Source organism: Bidens hawaiensis, unplaced genomic scaffold (assembly GCF_021521415.1).
Source record: "Bidens hawaiensis isolate Kalapana, Puna unplaced genomic scaffold, B.hawaiensis_p1.1 tig00010729_1, whole genome shotgun sequence".
Lineage (NCBI taxonomy): Eukaryota > Viridiplantae > Streptophyta > Magnoliopsida > Asterales > Asteraceae > Bidens > Bidens hawaiensis.
The window spans coordinates 264,307-274,051 of NW_027491819.1; positions in this window are offsets into that span (position 1 = coordinate 264,307).

The following is a 9,745-nucleotide window of genomic DNA, read 5'->3' on the forward strand; positions in this document are numbered from 1 at the left end:
CCTATTCCTGATTACCTGTAAAACAGATTATAAAATACGTCAGCAACACATGCTGGTGAACATGTTGACACTAAAACAATCAGCGGCCCACTAATTATATCACATTAATCAAGCCCTCACAACCCTATAGACTGGCTCAATAAGACAGGAACTTGTACCACGCGTGGAGGGATATGCCTACCCTCTAGCACATATGAGAGGATCTATACACACAAATAATAAGCCCAATTGCCATGTAAACTTTGGTTTCTGGGTAAATGACTCGATTAAAGAGTTTTAAAGTTATGAGCGTATAACCTTTGTTTTGATAAACGTTTTCACTGATTTTGTTTTGATGTTACCTCGGACCTATAGTATGAGAATAACCAAGTATAAATACTAGATCAATGATCTAACTATAGACCTTAGTCTTATTTGCATATTCTTTACCTTGATAATTATTTCTTTATACTTGAACCTTTAGTCCAAAACATTTATAATTAAAACACTAAGTTTCTTCTTCATGAAGAAACATGTATACTAAGTTTCTTCTTTGCTAAGAAACATTACAAAATCTTTGTAATTATAAAATAATAATATTTTATCTATACAATTGTCTTATATAAACTACATTTCAATTATTATCTTATCAAGGTATAGATTATACCCCGACTAGGGTTTAATCCATCTATAATAAAATAATCGGGCAGTACCCCTACCTTCAGGGTTGGCCTAGGGGTGTGGCCGGGTAGTCGACAGCCACAGGCCCGACACCCGCTAGACCCGGAAAAAAAATTTAGAATTTTTTTTATGTATTTTTATAAAAAAAAGTTATGTATAATCAATGTTTCAACACAATTTCATAACCATTAGCTTGGTCTAGTGATAAAGAGACATGACATCTAACCAAGAGGTTGTGGGTTCAAGTCTTAGTTGAGACATTTTTATGTTTATTTTTATACACAAGTTTTTTACACAACTCAAATCATAACTAAGTAGTAAGTAAGCCCACTTAAAATTAAATTATTTAAACAAAAAAAAAATGTTTCTTTTACTTAAGGCCCCAAAAAAATTTCGTCTTTGGCCCAAAAAATTTTCCGTGTTTTCGGAGTCGGCCCTGCCTACCTTGTATGGCTAGCTTATTTGAAATGCCTAAGATTGACACAGGCAACACTTCCACTTGTCGGCGGGTAATTGAGAATACAAACAAACAAAGCTTCAACACTTGCACGTACTTCGAGATATGAATCGTCGGGATCGAGACACGAATATCAAGACAATATATGTGAAGTTTGATTTGGGATGCATAAAGCAGAGCCCGACACCCCTATTTGTACAGTTTAAATTATGAACCATCACGATACATGATGGGCTAAAAAGGGGATCCATCACGTATCGCAATGGATTGCTTAACCGCCTCTGATTATTATATTCCGGCGCGTATCGCTATGGAACTTTGGTTTGGTCATCGGGTATCGTGATGCCGCCCACTATGTCTGTCTGGTTACCTAGTATACCTGTTACGTGTTGCCACGTGGTTGGATGTGATGCACTCGTCGCGTATCGCAATGGGTTATCTCCTGATCCATTGCGTATAACGATGGGCCTTGAAATCCATAATTTTCTTTTTAGTCCCTTTACTTTTGATTACTTGTCACGTCTTGGTTTTTCTTCCATTTTCAAAATACAATAAGGCGGCTCGCGGCAATGCGAGCGTGCGAAGTGCAAAGTACGCTATCAAAGCGCCACATTGCGCCCAAGCTCGTGCGCGTCTGGTGCTTCGCACCCTCTGCTAGGACCACTTGTGCATGCATGATATATAAAAATATTACTAAGGAAACTCAACTTGTTATAAAGAGCTTCCAAATATTTTTTACTTTCTATGTGGGATGAAATTTATCTTCCTTATTTATACCTATGTGAAGGAGTTCCATTTTTTTCATTCTTTCCATGTGGGATGAAATTCTTTCCCCCATTTTTTAATATGAAGTTCTTCTAACTTAATATATATATATATATATATATAATCTCTTTACCATATTTATTATTAAAATACTTTTGGGTTCTTACATTTTCAAAGTTTACATTTTTAACCCAAAATAAGATGGTATTTTTCGAGATGTTACAAGTTTCACTAACCTTAGGTGACCACTCATTTTACCCTTAGTAGGTGTTTTACATTTTTGGTGAACCATAAGTGTCACATCATCAATTTTCGATTAACGGGGTTTTACACCAAGGGATTTGATGACCGGGTGGGTTCTTGTGAAAGTTTAATATTACTAAGATTTATTATTAATTTTATTATCGAAGTTTATAATAAGATTTAATTATATAAAATATGTAAATGAATATTTATAAAACTTTATATTTATATAAAAATGCTTGTTTTAAATGTTTAAAACTACAAATACGTTTAGTGTATTTATATGCATTTTTATTAGTTAATAAAGATTTCCTTTTAAATTAGATAGTGTAAATAAAAATTAATAGATAATAAATAATTTATATAAAATAAAACCTTTTATAAAATACTTAATAATTATATAAACAATTAAATATATTATGTATTTTAATGTATTAATTAACATGATTAAATATAGATATTTATCTTAGCTTAATACTCTTTTTAAATATTAAAACGTTCATCAATTTAAAAATCTATTACATATATATATATATATATATATATATATATATATTAATAAATGACTACCCATTTTTGCTACTTGTCACTCTCATAGCTCCCTTTCTTTTTTTTTTTCAACATTTCAATATTAATCCTTATATTTTAGGTCATTTTAATATATGAATTGAAGTTTATTTTTCTTGAATGTAAATCTTATTCGATTCATTCATTAACATTAATGGTGAAAGATAATAAAATAAGGAAATATCAAAATTGAAGTTGTAGACCTATTAGAATAAAAAATTAAAATCATAGGTAATTAAAATCAAGGTAAACTATAACTTGTTTTTAAACTGGGATTTGAGCAGCAATGCATAATTTTTTATATAAGATTGGTTTAAAATTTGGATTTAAAATTTTCTCATATATATTTGAACTCAGGAAAATGTGTATTTTTTTAATTTTCTCCAACCATTTGATATAGATATTGCAAACATGAAGATTACATTTTATATATATCTCGGTGTTAGCATTAAATCATTGAAGTTGAATATTATAATTATAATCCGTATGGGTAACGATTTACTATATGAACTATCTATCATTTATTTATATGATTTTTATTTATTATTTTTTTTCCAGTATAAAAGGTTAGCAACAAGAAGATCAATATTTAGTTTTCAATTTATTCTTTCATAACTCAAGACACAAATGCTCCAAAAACATATATTTTATGACTTGATTTATACTTTTTTTTATGCATTCAAATATATTAAATTTAATATGCCTTATAAGAAAAATTACTTAATTAAAAACATTCAAATTTTTAAACAAAAAAATATGTTTCAAACCTTTTCCATTATTTTCGTTTTCCAAAAATCATTTGGGATATGAAAACCTACCGTTTTCATCAGTTATTCATTCAAATCATTTCAATATTATATTACTTTGTAATTTTATTTTAGACAAATACAATGATATGAGGTTATGTTAGTGTTACATGTTGGGTATTACATAATTAAAGTGTCTATTATCGTTTATTCAAAATAATAAAGCTATACATAGATTTTTTTTAAAGAATTTTGTGTTATTTAAACATGGCTTTAAGGTTAATATGTCTTTGTCATTTTTCATTCATATTAAATGAAACAAATCATTTTCTTATATTTAAATTTTGGGTTATATATGTTTCTTGATTATACAATTGTTAATTTTAATATATAAGATTAATAAAAATTGTCATATGCAGAATATTAATAACAACAAATAATTTATCATGATCAATCAATTTCAAATTCTAAAGATTCTAAGGATAATTATATAATCAAAATTCAGGTAATTGTTTTTTTTTTTGATAAACATGAGCAAATGATCTCAAATGACACCATATATATTAATTGATCAAAAGGTATGCTATTTGTGTATGAATATTTTTTTTTGTTAGTTTCATGGATATATATTATAATTTATCTAAGGTCGCGGTATGTATTTAAATAACCTTATTTGTCGCACAAACAACTATACATGGCTATATCAAAAGTTATGAGCAGACATATATAAGGTAAGCAGACATAGACTAAAGATTTTGATTTTTAATAAACAATGTATACCAACAAATACAATCACAAATGTAGTGTACAAGGAAGGTTTTACTCTCTCCGTCCCAATAAAAGTGTCAATGTTTCTTTTTTTGTTTGTCCCATTACAAATGTTCACTTTCAAAATTTATTAGTCAGTTTCCAAATTTACCTTTAAACACACGCAATTAACATTAATAACCAATATTGATGGACCCAATTTCTAAGGGCATTATTGTCATTTGATAAGCAAGAAAAATATTCATTCAATATACCTTAAACTTTGTGTTTTTCAAGCCATGACATTTCTAATGGGACGGTGGGAGTACTTATTTGTAACATATTTGTGTAATCTTAGTTATGTAATTTCTGTAATTTTCATATAAATTGTAATTGTATTAACAATATATGGTCATTTTGTTGACTGTAATTCAGTTAATGGTTAAAATTTAAATTTTTATCAAATACCCGTGTAATACATGGGCCTCAATCTAGTGTGTGTGTGTGTATATATATATATATAATCTCTTTACCATATTTATTATTAAAATACTTTTGGATTCTTACATTTCAAAGTTTACATTTTTAACCCAAAATAATATGGTATTTTTCGAGATGTTACAAGTTTCACTACCCTTAGGTGACCACTCACTTTACCCTTAGTAGGTGTTTTACATTGTTGGTGAACCATAAGTGTCACATCATCAATTTTCGATTAACGGGGTTTTACACCAAGGAGCGTGACATACCAGGATCCAACCACATGTCATAACGAACAACCATTTAATTCATTATTATTGGAAAAAAATACATTTACAACATAATTTGCGTTTTCGGAAGCGTAAAACAAGTATAACATTTTAAACCAGAGTGCACAACTAGGCGTCCAAACATAACAATTCATGAAAAACTCTCAGCATGCTTCGATGCTTGATGAAATCCATGCAACCATGATTTATCCTAATTTCTGATGTACACCTTAGTAACATGAGAAAGACATGCTAAAAATTTCAATACAATGGTTGATGAGTTCACATTTTTGTAACTAAAAACAAGTTCTTTAAATGTGCAGATAAAGTAAATAAAGTTTTATTACTAGCTAATTACTCTAGATATCTTGATACATTAGTGTGGGGTTCCATCGTGACAGATGCTGACATATGTTCATTTGTGTGCCACTTGACAAGTCTTACCAGAACTTGACAATATGTTTAGGTCAATGCTATACTCGTCCAACCTTTACTCGAGTTTAGCGTGGGTGGGGTTTGTCAAACTCAGTAGTACCGCTTAATATTACCTCGCCAGTTAACCTTAGATAACAGTATGATGTGTGGGAAGATTTTCAGTTCGTAATCACACTAAGTATCCATGAGATAAAACATTCTTACAATATCCAATAGTTTGTGCATGTTGTTTCTACCAAAAGGACTAAGTAAAAGGGACGGGTTGCGAAACTCACCTTGAATGCGTGCTAGAGTGCCTTGTACAAGTATCCTATAGCTTACAGGTACCTGAGTATACGTGTGATGGTTCCTAGAACCCCTAATATCGAAATAATCCCATTGTTTATTGTGTTTGACCAAGTTTGACATTTGGCTAACGTTTTACTTTTGTTTACCTTTGACAAAATATGTGACTTTTAACCAAAGTTTTACTTTTTTCGACCAAAACGATGACTTATGTTAACCGTTGACCAATAGTTTGACTTGTTGACCTTTGACCCAAGGTTTGACCGTGTTGACCCGACACCACGTTGATGATTAAATTAATGTCAAAAGTGCAAATGAAGTTTTATCATCAACCGCAAGCCGTAGAGATAAATGGATCAAACATACCATCGTTTAACACAAACTCAGATTATATATATATATATATATATATATATATATATATATATATATATATATATATATATATATTAATTTAGAAGTTACGGTTTACTCACATTCAACTACTGTTGAAGTGCTACCATTTTTAAAGCGTAGAGTACAAGTTCTTAAAGCCTCTCATGTTTTGCACGTGATAACTACCTTTCAACCTTTTCCTCCTGTTCCTCATCTTTCTTCTTCCTCGAAATTATGATATTCTTCAACCTGAGCTTCACCTTTCTGAGCTCAATTTGTGAAGAACTCTATATCGATCAGCCCCTTAATATGTGAAAATCAAACCCTAGTTTGTGATATGAACGATGCTTGCTGTACATTTAGGGTTCATTCAAAATATGGCGGCATCAAATCTCTCACTTTTCTATCTCGGACAACATGCATCGAGTGATAATGGTGAAGCGATCAAAGATTCCAAAGAGCAAAAAGAAAACCCCTCAAAATTCACTATTTTACTTCATGTTCTCTTCGATTCCGATATGCACGACAAAATAGAGGTTTGTAAGTCTATCAATTTATTGTCTTATTGATATAAGTTTTGTATATGTATATGTGTGACAATCGTCATTTCAGGTTAACTCCGTTAACTCCGTTAACTCAACTCCGTTAATTCAAACTTAAAGATCACTGAATCTATAACGCACACCTCATTACATTTAAACTAGGGTTTAAATGACGCTTGAACAATTACTACATGTGTAGTCTTTCGGGAATTGCACCGAAACGCAAACGAGTTGACGCAAACGATTAGTGAATAAACGAAAAACGTCAAAACAATAATTATGTGATAAATATGTGTTAGACTTATGTGTTACTTGATTATATTATGTGTGATGCTAAACAAGAAACAAGAACTAAATTAATTAAGCTAGAAAGGTAACATTTGAAAGTTGTGGGACTTGAGTGTAATATATTGTTATTAAATAATATTATTATAAACCCTAATCCTCTCTTTCTCTCCCTCATAATCGACGGCCAGCCCCCCCCCCCCCTTGCTCTCTCTTGCGATCGGCTCACACACACACAGATATACACAAGATCTTTCAAGTTTAATCGAAGATTAAGGTGCTAGGAAGAACGCTAGAGAGAGTTTTCTGTGACGCGCATCACTTGGTGATTTATTTTTGGGAATTCTTCGCAAACAGTGAGTTCACTTACCCCTCTAAACTATTTTCAAATGCTTTTCACTTAGGGAGATAACATACTCCGAAAACGCATTTAAGATTTTGGTAATATAAAAAAATATATATCACTTGTAAAGACTAAGTGGCAAACGCAATAACTAAAGTTCTTCATTCACATCGAACCGTTTAGTATTGGATAATAGCGAGTCATTGTTGAGTAGTACTACTGGGTTTGACAAACCCCACCCAACGCTAAACTCGACTGGAGGTCGAGTGGGTGTAATCTTGGCTAAACACATACCATGGTCGGGATAGACCTGGTGGCAAGGCAAATGATAAACAGTCAGCTTCGGTGTCGAACACTTAGTAATACTTGTTTTATAGGCTAGCTACCTATAGATATATAATTGACATAACACTATCTGGTAACACAAAACGCTGAACGCAAAACGCTGAACGCAAAACGCAAAACGCAAAACGCTAAACGCTTTATTTTATATAAACTTGTGAACTCACCAACCTCGTGTTGACACTTTTAGTATGTTATTCTCAGGTAGCCGAGGCGGGCGCGCGGTATAGGATCATGCATGGTTTTTGAACATTCTGATATGCAAACATGTTTTTAACTATTATTACTTGAGTTTTAAGTCGTCCTGCGTGACGCAACTTTTGCCTTTTGGTTTTTACGCTTCCGCACTTATTTTCATTTAAACGTTTTTATGGTTTGATTATAACTAATGATTCCGATCCTGTTAGTTCACACCCTCTGACGGTAAAACTCCGTTAGTGGATTTTGAGGGTGTGACAGATTGGTATCAGAGCCATTGGTTATAGCGAACTAGAAATTGCATGCATACTAGACTATAACCGCGACGACCCATTAGTTATAATGATACGCACTGCATAAGTTTGTGTAGTCTTTGTTATCTTATCTCTTTACCTCTTTCACTCATACGCGCGCGCATACACGGCTTACCTGTAGGGATGTCGACGCCACCATCATCATCATCATCATCATCCGATCAGATGACTCATGCTCATGGGAAGGAGCCGCAGTTACCCACCTCATCGCCACCTCGTGTAGTCCCGGAACTCGAAGCTCCTGCACCGAAGAGGTATCGCTTATCCGGAGGCATGTACGAAAACGAAGTTAGCTGGGATTGGTACTCTAATATGATTAGGCGTATGGTCTATCGCGAACAAGTTCCCCCGGTACCCCACCCGAGCCATCCTGCTTACCCCAACACCCTACCACCTATAACCGAACCTGTAGAGCGTGTGCTCGCAGCTGTTGTTTCTTTTTTGGAGCGTGATGTTGGTTACATGCGCTATACGAGAGCGAACGTTTCCGGACTGTTAAAAGATGGAACCGAAACTAAGGAGGAAATTTCCCGCATGACAGCGGCCATGAAGGAGATGCAAGAGGCTAGCGACCAACAGATGAAAATTATGAGAATGATGCAAGCCGAGATGATAGACTTGCAAGAGCAACTCCAAGTAGCAAGGACCCGAACAGAAATAGCACTAGCAACGTTTTCTTATCATCCAGCCGCTTCATGATCCATACCAACCGACGGTCACCATCATCCACCCGGTCAAGCAGTCATTGTTTCAAGATATAGGAGATATCTAGGATTATGTTCCCTTTCTACTAGGTGGATGCTACTGTTTTACATGGTGTACGACTCCAAAGGCTAGTGAAGATGCTACCGATGGACTAGACTACTTTCATAAAATCTTATACACATGCAAGGTTGCAAAGATCGGTAAGTGAATCCTAGGCGACCGACAGAGGAGTTGAGTGTACTTGGAGCAGCCGGAAAGTACTCGGACAAGGAAATGGCAAGAAGAAACGCTGGACACGGACGTGGTGACACCAACTTGACTGCAGCAGAACTCCAAACTCTGCTGAACGACCATGCGGCAGCCGCTCTAGCCGCACATGTACAGAACCAAGCTGGAGGTCCAATTGGAACGTGTACCTTCAAGAATTACCTTGACTGCAAGCCCAGTACGTTTAAGGGCACTGAGGGAGCTATAGGCTTCCTGCGTTAGGCTGAGAAGGCCGAATCGGCGTTTGAGATGTGTAATTGTCCCCCTGCCAGTAGGGTCAAATTTGCTGTTGGAACACTTGAAGATTCTGCCCTTACTTGGTGGAATTCAAACGTGCAGATCCTTGGATTGGAACTGGCTAATGCTATGAACTGGGAGGAGTTCAAAAACATGATGCGAGAAGAGTACTGTCCGAGAGAGGAGATTGCAAAGTTGGAATCCGAGTTATGGTCATTGAAGATGGTGGGTTCAGAAATCGAAGCCTACACCATCCGTTCTCACGAGTTAGCTGTGATGTGTCCACGGATGGTAGACCCGCCGAGTAAGAGAATTGAGATGTTTATTGATGGGTTAGCACCTCAAATTCAGGGCATGGTGACGTCTTCCAGACCAGCCACGATTCAACAAGCGATCCGGTTAGCTCACAAACTGACGGATCAAGCAGTGACCCAAGGTGCGCTACCACCTAGGGGTTCAACCACTAAAGCCCGTGACAACCCG